The sequence below is a fragment of the Procambarus clarkii genome, chromosome 2 (genome assembly GCF_040958095.1).
Source record: "Procambarus clarkii isolate CNS0578487 chromosome 2, FALCON_Pclarkii_2.0, whole genome shotgun sequence".
Lineage (NCBI taxonomy): Eukaryota > Metazoa > Arthropoda > Malacostraca > Decapoda > Cambaridae > Procambarus > Procambarus clarkii.
In genome coordinates, this window is record NC_091151.1 from 28,082,867 (window position 1) to 28,098,177 (window position 15,311).

General features: G+C 38.3%; 1 long non-coding RNA gene across 1 annotated transcript; it reads left to right on the top strand.

The window, feature by feature from the left end:
- Nucleotides 1-626: 626 nt before the first annotated feature.
- LOC138367005 (uncharacterized) lies at nucleotides 627-3,015 on the top strand. The gene is made up of 3 exons (XR_011229282.1): nucleotides 627-707; nucleotides 2,033-2,114; nucleotides 2,933-3,015. It is a non-coding gene; the product is annotated as an uncharacterized lncRNA (long non-coding RNA).
- The last annotated feature ends 12,296 nt before the right edge of the window (nucleotides 3,016-15,311 follow it).

A 15,311-nucleotide genomic window follows, 5' to 3' on the forward strand; every position in this document is an offset into this window, starting at 1 on the left:
CAAGTATTTCACAGCACACCAGGCTAAAAACAAACTCCAAAATAGCACCTGTCTATCAGTTTACAATCAAAATATCCTCAAAAAAGCAAGAGTAACGCCAGTCCATAAAGGAGGCAATCCGGCGGACATAAAAATTATAGACCAATATCAAATCTACCCATTCTATCAAAAATATTTGAAAAAATTATTGTAATTATTGACTGTAATTACCATATTATGTATCCTCACATTCCCAATGTACCTCCTTGTATATGCATAAATAAATAAATAAATAAATTAAATAAATATAACGCATTTCTCGGCCTACTATGCCGGACTGGACTTGTGATCCTGTGGTCCTAGATTCGATCCCAGGCACTGGCGAGAAACAATGGGCAGAGCTTCTTTCACCCTATGTCCCTGTTACCTAGCAGTAAAATAGGTACCTGGGTGTGAGTCAGTTATTACAGGATGCTTCCTGGGGGTGGAGGCCTGGTCGCGGACCAGGCCGCAGGCACACTAAAAAAAAAAAAAATATAAATTATTATTCAATAACTGTTAGAGTGCCACTGGGCAGCATCTTGGGACCTCTCCTATTTCTTATATACATCAATGATCTGCCTATTGTCTCTAACATTTGTTTCAAACTGCAGGTACTGCAGGCAACTACTACAACACTACTGAACCGGATCATTCACGTAGTAACAAAGGAAAAAATCTACAGAAAGGTAATGTGAAAAAATAACATGCAGCATTTTTTTTTTATTTCTATGGTACTATACTTTGCTCAGTTGTTAATTTTATATGAAGTTCTCACAAATTCATTAATAATAGGTGTTTTTACATTGAACTTTATTACCATCCTTATCTCTAATTTTAAAAAATGTGATATGAACCGCCAAATTCTATTATTTGTGGCTACGCCTATGGTGTCCCATCCCAGCACTGTCATATAATGCTTTGAAACTACTGATGGTTTTGGCCTCCATCACCCTCTCACCTAACTTGTTCCAACCGTGTCTACCACGCTGCTTGCGAAAGTTAATTTTCTAATATTTCTGTGGCATCTTTGTTTGGTTACCTTTTACAATATCTTCTTTTTATTCTACCATCTAGTTTTGGCATTTTATGCCTCTAACCTGGGAGCCACTTATTGGCATGTCTATACCTTTTCCAGTTTGTTGATGTGATTCTTTAGATATGGGCACCATACAACCGCTGCATATTCCAGCTGTGGTCTAACAAAAGTTTTAGACAATTTCTTTAGTATTTGCCCTATGTATTTAAAAGCAATTCATAAATGTAAGCAAGTGTAGCATTTGTCTCCAGGTGTTCTTCACATTTAGCTTTAATTATTTTTTCCAATATTTTCACTTACACTTGTAATACAGGGTTCGAGGTTCCCTATAGTGTCCTTTATTGAAATAAAGTTTAACAACCATTTCAATGTCCCTATTTTCTTTTAGATTATATCTTAACATATAATAAATGTCCAACAGGACATGATTACTCTTTCCAAAGGGAGGATGGTATTGAATATCAAATATCTCTTCTCCTTTTTTGTGAATATTTGATCTAGTACTGATGGAATAATTTATATAATAATCATTAGAAATTATTTAGATAAGAATTTTAATTTATGCATGTCTTTGTTTTGGCATGCCTCTATTTCCACATGTTACATTTCTGCATGTCTCCAATTCTGGAAGTGTTCATTTTTGCATGTGCCTGACAAGGATGTTATATGCACCAGCTTTAATTATTACTCACTCTTGTAACAACCCCCACACCAGCTTTTCTCAGCAGTTTCCCACAAATTGTATATAATGCATGACTTATTTTTAGAATTTTAATACATATTGCATCTGTCAATACATTATTAACAATAATATAGGTAATATGGTAGTCTAATGTAGAAATTTGACACTTTAACAGAATGTACGAGTATAAGCGTAATGTAATAATTCAATAATTACTATTTGTAGTTTTATGTATTTAAAACTATTTGGTAAATATTTTCTATACAATGCTAATACGCTTCCAACCCTGACAGAATCTGTGGTGCAAGCCTTACCTTGTTGAGCGCAATAAGAAAATTGTCTTCAAAACCTGGAATATTTGCAATGTAATATTAAGTAAGTAAATTTTATAATTTTTGTATTATATATGTATGTGTATATACTGTATATGGATATATGTGTATATATTTGCATATCAAGTATTGCTGACATGTTGAAGCATGTACTGTATTGGTGGAAACAGATACACGATTAAGATTGCCAATTTACTGTAGTCTAGTCTAATTCAATCATTTTTAGTAATCTCTGAGAACATTTATGGTTGAAGTTGCCGGTGCCAGTGGAACACTTTGTGCTTTTGGCCTGGTGGAGCTTGGTCCACCAGGCTGTTGTTTGGAGTGGCCCGTAGATCCACATACAATCTGCATATGATATACAGTCTGTTGATCAATTGAACTACAGTAGTTAGTTTTTATCATCCGAATGCACCAATATGTCTTCATTCTTCCCAGATGAAGGAACTAGGTAATGTTCATCATCTGAATGCACCATCTGAAGCTTTTCCACACTCATGATACACGAGAGGTTTAAAAAACTTTTAATACTTTTAAAACTTTTTGACCTATGTATTTAAAAGCAATTCTAAAGTTAAAAAGTGTAGCATAGGCCCCTCGCAGAATGTTCTTAATATGATCCTCAGGTTATAGTTTTCTATCTAAAACCACCCCTAGATCTCTTTCTTGATCAGAATTCTTTATAGATCTCTGTGGCTCGATCATAGAAACTGAGTAAATTCGTTACACTGGACCTTCCAGATCGAATACCATGCTGACAGTCTGATATATCATTCAGTACGTCTGCATCTGAAATTGAGCAATACCGGATTTATTATTTGGTTTTATAAATTTTATACTTATAATCTTAACTTATTTCAGAGACCACGAGTAATCTGGGCTTCGAACTCAACAGAAAAGCCTTCCGTAGACCTGCTTCTTTGCTACATAATAGACAAAATTTAGTAAGTATTGATTTATTATGTGTTTGTTTATTTATTTATTTTTTCTTTATATACAAGAAGGTACATTGGGGGAGAGTACAGTGACTTGAAGTTATACATTCTTGTAAAGCAACTAGCACTCATAGTGTTTCGAGCAGATTCAAGTATAGACCAAGGAACTTACCATCTTTTTTATTTCTGATGTTAACATTGTGTAACTGTAGATGAATTGCATTTGTTGATTTGCTCCCAAGTAAGATGTTGTAGGTCCTTTCTATGTTTAGTGTGAGTTTGTTGGTTGACATTAATAAGTGGATTTTTTTTTAATTTATTGTTTACATCATTATTTAATATGAGTGGGTTGGAGTCTGAGTAGATGAGGTTAGTATCATCATTATCTCATATCTCAGTGATTTTGTCGTAATGGTCAAGTAGCTGTACTGTACAAGTAGAGGACATGAGAGATAGCTGTAAGAGGTATTTCAATATCTTCCTGCTCTAAATCCATGTTGGCCTGGATTGTGGAGGTCATTGGTCTCTATAAAACTAGTAACCTGACTCCTGATAACTCTCAAATAATTTTATTATGTGGGATGTTAGTGCAACTGGTCTATAATTCTTTGCCAATGCTTTACTACCTCCCTTGTGTAGAGGAGCTATGTCTGCTGCTTTAAGAGCCTCTGGTATCTCCCCCGTGTCCAAGCTCTTCCTCCACACTATACTGAGTGCCTGTGCTACTGGCACTTTGCATTTATTTATAAATATTGAATTCCATGAGTCTGACCCGGGGCTGAATGCATGGGCACATTGTCAATTTCTCTTTCAAAATCTGTCACACTCGTGTTGATATCAGTTATATTTACAGGGGTTTGGATATCACCCATAAAGAAGTTGTCCGGATCCTCCACTTTCATGCTTTGTATCGGAGTGCTAAACATGTCCTCATACTGCTTTTTTAGGATTTCACTAATTTCTTTGTCATCCTCAGTATATGAACCTTCACTAGTACGAATAGGTCCAATACAATCCAGTGGTTTGTGCTTTTCCTTGTGTAGGATTTTTATTACCTAGAACATTTTCCCAGTGAATGTTCGTAAGTTCCCTGTTTTTTCTCCCAGTCTATCCTTTTATTATTAAAAATGAATATATTGAATAGCCCTTCTCGCTTGTTGTTTCTCTTGGGCCTACTACCATTATTGATGTTAGTTTGCACTTCATTGAGCTTGTGGTCCAAGTACGTAGTGTCTGAGACAGTAATGTCTCTGATTAGCTCATCATTGTTCATGAATATGAGGTCGAGTGTGTTCTCGTTCCTAGTCCGTTTTGTTATCTGCTGATTGAGCGAGAATTTGTCACAGAATCTCAGTAGTTCTCTGACCTGTGATTGGTTATTTCCATTTTCATTTTGGGTGTGTTGTTTTGGTAGTGATTCGTCCAGTTCTGGTAGTAGTGCGGTTGTTGTGTGGTGTAGTACTTGTGTGCTTGTTAATGACTTGTATTCCAGTCTTGTGGGTATCTCCTTTCCCCTACGGGCCAATTGCTTTGTTCTTACCTAGCATTTTGCTTTGTTTGGGTATGAGTGTTTGTGTGCCGTATATTTTGAAAAATTTGCCATATATCTCATTATTTACTCCTCTGCCTAGCAACAAGTCTGTTTAATTATTCTCATTAACTGTTTTTCAAAGTTCCCCATAGTGTCCTTTATTGAAATCGAGTTCATGAACCGTTTCAATGTCCTTATTTTCTTCTAGATTATATCTTAAAGGTATATTTAAATGTTATTGTTATTATTGTTATTAAATGTTATTGTGACATTGCATTGCAATTGAGCTATGTTGTTTACCATACCGTTCATTTCGTGAGTATAAGTGCAGATGCCACACTTGTGACAGGTAAAACCATGCCTTTTTTGAAAAACAGCACCGTCTGTTGCGCGTAAGAGCAACCCACACTATATTATGTTGCGATATTATTTCAATATTTCCGATTGCATTGATAATTTGAATTTTCATAGATTTCAATTTATTTTCATTTCGATTTAATAATTTTGTGTGACATTGCATTGAAATTGAGCTGTGTTGTTTACCATACTGTTCATTTCATGAGTATAGTTTATTTTTTTATTTTTTTCATTTCATTTTTTTAGCTGTTCTTATTTTTCAGTGATGGGAATATCAGATCATTTGATGTTCCCAATTTTCTGATGGAAGCATCAGACCATTATAGAATGCATCGGATGAGGTAGTTTGGAATGGTGGGGAGGACGAGAGGGGGAGATGGTGGGGAAGACGAGTGGACAGAGAAGAGGGTAATGGTGGGGAGGACGAGGGGACTGGGGAGTTGGAGATGGTGGGGAGAGGGGAATGGAGAATACTGGGGAGGACAAAGGGACAGGTGAATGGGAGATGGTGGGGGAGGAAGAAGGGACAGGGGAGGGGAAAATGGTAAGGAGGACGATGGGACAGGGAAGTGGGAATAGTGGGGAGGATGTGGGGATGGGGAAGTGGGAAGGACGAGAGGACTGTGGAATGGGGAATGGTGGGAAGGACTAGGGGACGGAGGAAGACTGGAGAACAGGGGAACACCTCAATAAATGCCAACAATGTATTATTACTCTGTGGCTTCTTGTCTCCCGACAAAGTGAATTATAATTATATATATTAATTAATTCTTATAAATTTCCAGAAGCCTGTATCAACACCCACATTAATGCAACTGAAAGAGATGTTGAGACAAGTATTGCTGATATGTTGAAGAACGCCCCAAACAAACTCGGTGGAAACAGATACAAGGTAAGGTTTGCCAATTTGCTGTAGTCTAATTCAATCTCTTTTTAGTAATCTTTGAGAACATTTATGCTATGAATAAGATAAAATAATGTAACTGATTTTGACTAAATATGTAGATATATTTAATTTTCTGAGCACTAATAATGAAAGAAAACCAAAATAAGAGGTGGCTACTATCTCTAATAACGGGCTGGAATAATGCAGGATATAATATTATTTAATATATAGATTCTTGTTTTAGTTTTTTTTTTCTATAAAATGGAAAGGGTTTTTAATTAATAAATTAAATATTATATAATAAAATAATTTATGTATTATTGAAAACAATTAGTAACAAACAATATTTCATTACAGGGTGGTGAAGCAAGAAGACATGTGCATCACACAACAGACTTGGATATGACGAATACTGAAAATGGTGGCGTACCGCTGAATCTTCTCTAATGTCTATATAGAATCTATATATGTGTCTGTGTGTATATATGTATATATAATAAAAATATATATATATATATATATATATATATATATATATATATATATATATATATATATATATATATATATATATATATATGTGTGTGTATATATATTATAATATATATATATATATATATATATATATATATTTATATATATATATATATATATATATATATATATATATATATATATATATATGTATATATATATATATATATATATATATATATATATATATATATATATATATATATATGTCGTACCTAGTAGCCAGAACGCACTTCTCAGCCTACTATGCAAGGCCCGATTTGCGTAATAAGCCAAGTTTTCCTGAATTAATATATTTTCTCTAATTTTTTTCTTATGAAATGATAAATCTACCCATTTCATTATGTATGAGGTCAATTTTTTATTATTGGAGTTAAAATTAACGTAGATATATGACCGAACCTAACCAACCCTACCTAACCTAACCTAACCTATCTTTATAGGTTAGGTTATGTTAGGTAGCCGAAAAAGTTAGGTTAGGTTAGGTTAGGTAGGTTAGGTAGTCGAAAAACAATTAATTCATGAAAACTTGGCTTATTAGGCAAATTGGGCCTTGCATAGCAGGCTGAGAAGTGCGTTCTGGCTACTAGGTACGACATATATATATATATATATATATATATATATATATATATATATATATATATATATATATATATATATATATATATATATATATATATATATACATATATATATATATATATATATATATATATATATATATATATATATATATATATATATATATATATGGGTTAGATAGGTTAGGTTAGGTAGGGTTGGTTAGTTATCATATATCTACGTTAGTTTTAACTCGTTTTAACTAGTTTTAGTTAGTTTTAACAATAACTAGCTAGTTTTAACTTTATATATATATATATTATTTATATATATTATAAATAATAGTCGTGTTTAGGAGAGTTGTGCCTTAAGCAGAGACACTGTGTCTTCCCATATTAACAGGGACTTGATGAAATTAACGTCTAAATGACCCCTCACTTGCTCTGGTGCTCTTGGGAGGTGTTGATCTTTGGGGTATTTAAATACTCCGAAATTACCATCTCTTTTAAGGGTCTGAGCGGTGGTGCAGAGGGTTGAGGCGTACCTGTTATGCCAGTTGCTGCAAGGCTTCTGTGCTGGCTAGGGTTCGAGTCTCCTGGTGGGAAAGTGTTCTAAAGTTGTATACTTAACTCTCGTGTTTAGGAGAGTTGTGCCTTAAGCAGAGACACTGTGTCTTCCCATATTAACAGGGACTTGATGAAATTAACGTCTAAATGACCCCTCACTTGCTCTGGTGCTCTTGGGAGGTGTTGATCTTTGGGGTATTTAAATACTCCGAAATTACCATCTCTTTTAAGGGTCTGAGCGGTGGTGCAGAGGGTTAAGGCGTACCTGTTATGCCAGTTGCTGCAAGGCTTCTGTGCTGGCTAGGGTTCGAGTCTCCTGGTGGGAAAGTGTTCTAAAGTTGTATACCTAACTCTCGTGTTTAGGAGAGTTGTGCCTTAAGCAGAGACACTGTGTCTTCCCATATTAACAGGGACTTGATGAAATTAACGTCTAAATGACCCCTCACTTGCTCTGGTGCTCTTGGGAGGTGTTGATCTTTGGGGTATTTAAATACTCCGAAATTACCATCTCTTTTAAGGGTCTGAGCGGTGGTGCAGAGGGTTAAGGCGTACCTGTTATGCCAGTTGCTGCAAGGCTTCTGTGCTGGCTAGGGTTCGAGTCTCCTGGTGGGAAAGTGTTCTAAAGTTGTATACTTAACTCTCGTGTTTAGGAGAGTTGTGCCTTAAGCAGAGACACTGTGTCTTCCCATATTAACAGGGACTTGATGAAATTAACGTCTAAATGACCCCTCACTTGCTCTGGTGCTCTTGGGAGGTGTTGATCTTTGGGGTATTTAAATACTCCGAAATTACCATCTCTTTTAAGGGTCTGAGCGGTGGTGCAGAGGGTTAAGGCGTACCTGTTATGCCAGTTGCTGCAAGGCTTCTGTGCTGGCTAGGGTTCGAGTCTCCTGGTGGGAAAGTGTTCTAAAGTTGTATACTTAACTCTCGTGTTTAGGAGAGTTGTGCCTTAAGCAGAGACACTGTGTCTTCCCATATTAACAGGGACTTGATGAAATTAACGTCTAAATGACCCCTCACTTGCTCTGGTGCTCTTGGGAGGTGTTGATCTTTGGGGTATTTAAATACTCCGAAATTACCATCTCTTTTAAGGGTCTGAGCGGTGGTGCAGAGGGTTAAGGCGTACCTGTTATGCCAGTTGCTGCAAGGCTTCTGTGCTGGCTAGGGTTCGAGTCTCCTGGTGGGAAAGTGTTCTAAAGTTGTATACCTAACTCTCGTGTTTAGGAGAGTTGTGCCTTAAGCAGAGACACTGTGTCTTCCCATATTAACAGGGACTTGATGAAATTAACGTCTAAATGACCCCTCACTTGCTCTGGTGCTCTTGGGAGGTGTTGATCTTTGGGGTATTTAAATACTCCGAAATTACCATCTCTTTTAAGGGTCTGAGCGGTGGTGCAGAGGGTTAAGGCGTACCTGTTATGCCAGTTGCTGCAAGGCTTCTGTGCTGGCTAGGGTTCGAGTCTCCTGGTGGGAAAGTGTTCTAAAGTTGTATACTTAACTCTCGTGTTTAGGAGAGTTGTGCCTTAAGCAGAGACACTGTGTCTTCCCATATTAACAGGGACTTGATGAAATTAACGTCTAAATGACCCCTCACTTGCTCTGGTGCTCTTGGGAGGTGTTGATCTTTGGGGTATTTAAATACTCCGAAATTACCATCTCTTTTAAGGGTCTGAGCGGTGGTGCAGAGGGTTAAGGCGTACCTGTTATGCCAGTTGCTGCAAGGCTTCTGTGCTGGCTAGGGTTCGAGTCTCCTGGTGGGAAAGTGTTCTAAAGTTGTATACTTAACTCTCGTGTTTAGGAGAGTTGTGCCTTAAGCAGAGACACTGTGTCTTCCCATATTAACAGGGACTTGATGAAATTAACGTCTAAATGACCCCTCACTTGCTCTGGTGCTCTTGGGAGGTGTTGATCTTTGGGGTATTTAAATACTCCGAAATTACCATCTCTTTTAAGGGTCTGAGCGGTGGTGCAGAGGGTTAAGGCGTACCTGTTATGCCAGTTGCTGCAAGGCTTCTGTGCTGGCTAGGGTTCGAGTCTCCTGGTGGGAAAGTGTTCTAAAGTTGTATACCTAACTCTCGTGTTTAGGAGAGTTGTGCCTTAAGCAGAGACACTGTGTCTTCCCATATTAACAGGGACTTGATGAAATTAACGTCTAAATGACCCCTCACTTGCTCTGGTGCTCTTGGGAGGTGTTGATCTTTGGGGTATTTAAATACTCCGAAATTACCATCTCTTTTAAGGGTCTGAGCGGTGGTGCAGAGGGTTAAGGCGTACCTGTTATGCCAGTTGCTGCAAGGCTTCTGTGCTGGCTAGGGTTCGAGTCTCCTGGTGGGAAAGTGTTCTAAAGTTGTATACTTAACTCTCGTGTTTAGGAGAGTTGTGCCTTAAGCAGAGACACTGTGTCTTCCCATATTAACAGGGACTTGATGAAATTAACGTCTAAATGACCCCTCACTTGCTCTGGTGCTCTTGGGAGGTGTTGATCTTTGGGGTATTTAAATACTCCGAAATTACCATCTCTTTTAAGGGTCTGAGCGGTGGTGCAGAGGGTTAAGGCGTACCTGTTATGCCAGTTGCTGCAAGGCTTCTGTGCTGGCTAGGGTTCGAGTCTCCTGGTGGGAAAGTGTTCTAAAGTTGTATACTTAACTCTCGTGTTTAGGAGAGTTGTGCCTTAAGCAGAGACACTGTGTCTTCCCATATTAACAGGGACTTGATGAAATTAACGTCTAAATGACCCCTCACTTGCTCTGGTGCTCTTGGGAGGTGTTGATCTTTGGGGTATTTAAATACTCCGAAATTACCATCTCTTTTAAGGGTCTGAGCGGTGGTGCAGAGGGTTAAGGCGTACCTGTTATGCCAGTTGCTGCAAGGCTTCTGTGCTGGCTAGGGTTCGAGTCTCCTGGTGGGAAAGTGTTCTAAAGTTGTATACTTAACTCTCGTGTTTAGGAGAGTTGTGCCTTAAGCAGAGACACTGTGTCTTCCCATATTAACAGGGACTTGATGAAATTAACGTCTAAATGACCCCTCACTTGCTCTGGTGCTCTTGGGAGGTGTTGATCTTTGGGGTATTTAAATACTCCGAAATTACCATCTCTTTTAAGGGTCTGAGCGGTGGTGCAGAGGGTTAAGGCGTACCTGTTATGCCAGTTGCTGCAAGGCTTCTGTGCTGGCTAGGGTTCGAGTCTCCTGGTGGGAAAGTGTTCTAAAGTTGTATACTTAACTCTCGTGTTTAGGAGAGTTGTGCCTTAAGCAGAGACACTGTGTCTTCCCATATTAACAGGGACTTGATGAAATTAACGTCTAAATGACCCCTCACTTGCTCTGGTGCTCTTGGGAGGTGTTGATCTTTGGGGTATTTAAATACTCCGAAATTACCATCTCTTTTAAGGGTCTGAGCGGTGGTGCAGAGGGTTAAGGCGTACCTGTTATGCCAGTTGCTGCAAGGCTTCTGTGCTGGCTAGGGTTCGAGTCTCCTGGTGGGAAAGTGTTCTAAAGTTGTATACTTAACTCTCGTGTTTAGGAGAGTTGTGCCTTAAGCAGAGACACTGTGTCTTCCCATATTAACAGGGACTTGATGAAATTAACGTCTAAATGACCCCTCACTTGCTCTGGTGCTCTTGGGAGGTGTTGATCTTTGGGGTATTTAAATACTCCGAAATTACCATCTCTTTTAAGGGTCTGAGCGGTGGTGCAGAGGGTTAAGGCGTACCTGTTATGCCAGTTGCTGCAAGGCTTCTGTGCTGGCTAGGGTTCGAGTCTCCTGGTGGGAAAGTGTTCTAAAGTTGTATACTTAACTCTCGTGTTTAGGAGAGTTGTGCCTTAAGCAGAGACACTGTGTCTTCCCATATTAACAGGGACTTGATGAAATTAACGTCTAAATGACCCCTCACTTGCTCTGGTGCTCTTGGGAGGTGTTGATCTTTGGGGTATTTAAATACTCCAAAATTACCATCTCTTTTAAGGGTCTGAGCGGTGGTGCAGAGGGTTAAGGCGTACCTGTTATGCCAGTTGCTGCAAGGCTTCTGTGCTGGCTAGGGTTCGAGTCTCCTGGTGGGAAAGTGTTCTAAAGTTGTATACTTAACTCTCGTGTTTAGGAGAGTTGTGCCTTAAGCAGAGACACTGTGTCTTCCCATATTAACAGGGACTTGATGAAATTAACGTCTAAATGACCCCTCACTTGCTCTGGTGCTCTTGGGAGGTGTTGATCTTTGGGGTATTTAAATACTCCGAAATTACCATCTCTTTTAAGGGTCTGAGCGGTGGTGCAGAGGGTTAAGGCGTACCTGTTATGCCAGTTGCTGCAAGGCTTCTGTGCTGGCTAGGGTTCGAGTCTCCTGGTGGGAAAGTGTTCTAAAGTTGTATACTTAACTCTCGTGTTTAGGAGAGTTGTGCCTTAAGCAGAGACACTGTGTCTTCCCATATTAACAGGGACTTGATGAAATTAACGTCTAAATGACCCCTCACTTGCTCTGGTGCTCTTGGGAGGTGTTGATCTTTGGGGTATTTAAATACTCCGAAATTACCATCTCTTTTAAGGGTCTGAGCGGTGGGTCAGAGGGTTAAGGCGTACCTGTTATGCCAGTTGCTGCAAGGCTTCTGTGCTGGCTAGGGTTCGAGTCTCCTGGTGGGAAAGTGTTCTAAAGTTGTATACTTAACTCTCGTGTTTAGGAGAGTTGTGCCTTAAGCAGAGACACTGTGTCTTCCCATATTAACAGGGACTTGATGAAATTAACGTCTAAATGACCCCTCACTTGCTCTGGTGCTCTTGGGAGGTGTTGATCTTTGGGGTATTTAAATACTCCGAAATTACCATCTCTTTTAAGGGTCTGAGCGGTGGTGCAGAGGGTTAAGGCGTACCTGTTATGCCAGTTGCTGCAAGGCTTCTGTGCTGGCTAGGGTTCGAGTCTCCTGGTGGGAAAGTGTTCTAAAGTTGTATACTTAACTCTCGTGTTTAGGAGAGTTGTGCCTTAAGCAGAGACACTGTGTCTTCCCATATTAACAGGAACTTGATGAAATTAACGTCTAAATGACCCCTCACTTGCTCTGGTGCTCTTGGGAGGTGTTGATCTTTGGGGTATTTAAATACTCCGAAATTACCATCTCTTTTAAGGGTCTGAGCGGTGGTGCAGAGGGTTAAGGCGTACCTGTTATGCCAGTTGTTGCAAGGCTTCTGTGCTGGCTAGGGTTCGAGTCTCCTGGTGGGAAAGTGTTCTAAAGTTGTATACTTAACTCTCGTGTTTAGGAGAGTTGTGCCTTAGGGATATATATATATATATATATATATATATATTATATAAATTATTTATATATATATATATATTATTTGTATATTTTGGTATCAGTCTTTCCTGTAGACATATATTATTAAATATGACCGAAAAAGTAAGATTAATAATTCTAACACGAATTTTCTCAATCTTTCGTACATTTCTTTTCACTGTTGGAGGTAATTCAAAAATCAGTTCTCCAAAATTCTTTTTTATTTCTAGTCTGACGCGACACTTGAGCGCGTTTCGTAAAACTTATTACATTTTCAAAGACTTTAGTTAACACATACACAACTGAATAGAACTTACACATCTCCGATTTTGTTTATATCTACATTTGAGTGAAGTGGATGGGGTGAGGTGGTATTTAATAAGGTATTAATTTCATCAACACAAGCCAGAACATGAAACAATGGGTATTGAATAGAAGTGATTGTAGAAAGCCTATTGGTCCATATTTCTTGATGCTTCTATATTGGAGCGGAGTCTTGAGGTGGGTAGAATATAGTTGTGCATTAATTGGCTGTTGATTGCTGGTGTTGACTTCTTGATGTGTAATGCCTCGCAAACGTCAAGCCGCCTGCTATCGCTGTATCTATCGATGATTTCTGTGTTGTTTACTAGGATTTCTCTGGCGATGGTTTGGTTGTGGGAAGAGATTATATGTTCCTAATGGAGCCCTGTTGCTTATGCATCGTTAAACGCCTAGAAAGAGATGTTGTTGTCTTGCCTATATACTGGGTTTTTTGGAGCTTACAGTCCCCAAGAGGGCATTTGAAGGCTTAGACGACGTTAGTCTCTTTTAAAGCGTTCTGTTTTGTGTCTGGAGAGTTTCTCATGAGTAGGCTGGCCGTTTTTCTGGTTTTATAGTAAATCGTCAGTTGTATCCTCTGATTTTTGTCTGTAGGGATAACGTTTCTATTAACAATATCTTTCAGGACCCTTTCCTCCGTTTTATGAGCTGAGGAAAAGAAGTTCCTGTAAAATAGTCTAATAGGGGGTATAGGTGTTGTGTTGGTTGTCTCTTCAGAGGTTGCATGGCGTTTCACTTTCCTTCTTACAATGTCTTCGACGAAACCATTGGAGAAGCCGTTGTTGACTAGGACCTGCCTTACCCTACAGAGTTCTTCGTCGACTTGCTTCCATTCTGAGCTGTGGCTGAGAGCACGGTCGACATATGCGTTAACAACACTCCTCTTCTACCTATCTGGGCAGTCGCTTTTGGCATTTAGGCACAATATATATTATTTATTAATATATATATATTATTTATATATATATTATATGACAATGTCAGACCACGAAGGAAAAATGAAACAGGAAATTTCCTTAAGTACTTTCGTATATTAAATACATCTTCAGAAGGTGATAACGCACCTTCTGAAGATGTATTTAATATACGAAAGTACTTAAGGAAATTTCCTGTTTCATTTTTCCTTCATGGTCTGACATTGTCACATTCTTAATCACGTGTTTATTTTCGTGATATACACACATATATATTATATATATAATTATATAGGTCATATGTTTTTGTATTTTTGCTGATTTGTTAGTAAATAATAAAAGAAATATAAATGTTTTGATTTTTTTTACCCTTAAATTGGTTTTAATATTTAAATTGAAAACAATAATATAATATAAAAAAAATATAACAAAAATAATAATACAATATAAAATAAAATATAATAAAAATATTAATATAATATAAAATAATATAATTTAATTTCAAGAAATTTAACTTTAAACACAAAGAGGTGAAAAGGGTTCAGATTAGGCTCAAACCTTTCACAAGTGATTCATATTGGTATATGAATGGATTATGAATGACTCATGTTAGGATTGTAAAGTTGCCACAACATCTCAAATTAGTGTTAGATACGTAGGTTTTGGTTATAAGTTTTGGAAACCTATTTAAGTCCACACACAATATCGTATCTGATACGATAAAACAAACGTTTCCAATCCTTTCAAATACTTTCCAGATATGTTGTGGCAACCTTAAATTGTTTGCTGGGTGGTGATCCAAATTTTCTGCCACAAGGTTAGGGAAATAATTCTCCTTTTCCACTGCCATTAACAACTGATCACTAACCCTGCCGTCCAACTGTGCTCCAAAGTTGCAGTGGTTAGCCAAAGCCTTCAATTCCACAAATAAATCCTGTATAGATTCCTGCTGCTTTTTCGTCCTCTTATGCAAATCCATCAAACTCCTGTGATATGATGATTTCACCACATACAACGTCTAAGCAGAGCAATCAAGTCTCCATAGGTCTTCGTGTGGGGTAGCTCAGGTGCACACAAATTTCCGAGAACACTATATGCTTCAGAACCCAGTGAAACTAAGTGTACCACTTTCTTGTTGGCGTCCTCCTTAATCTCCCGGTACTGAAGGTTTTCTTCCAGCAGGCTGAGCCACAGGTCCAACTAGATCTTAACAGTGTTTAACAGCTCTATTGACATGAGCGGCGAAGCCATTGCTATGGTGGTAGCACACTCAACTGTTGTATGCGAAGCATCCCTTCGTCCACAAGACGTACCCTGCTCTCTCTTGATCCTCAAAACACGTCTCGCACCCAGGCTCTCTGCCGGAGATGTTT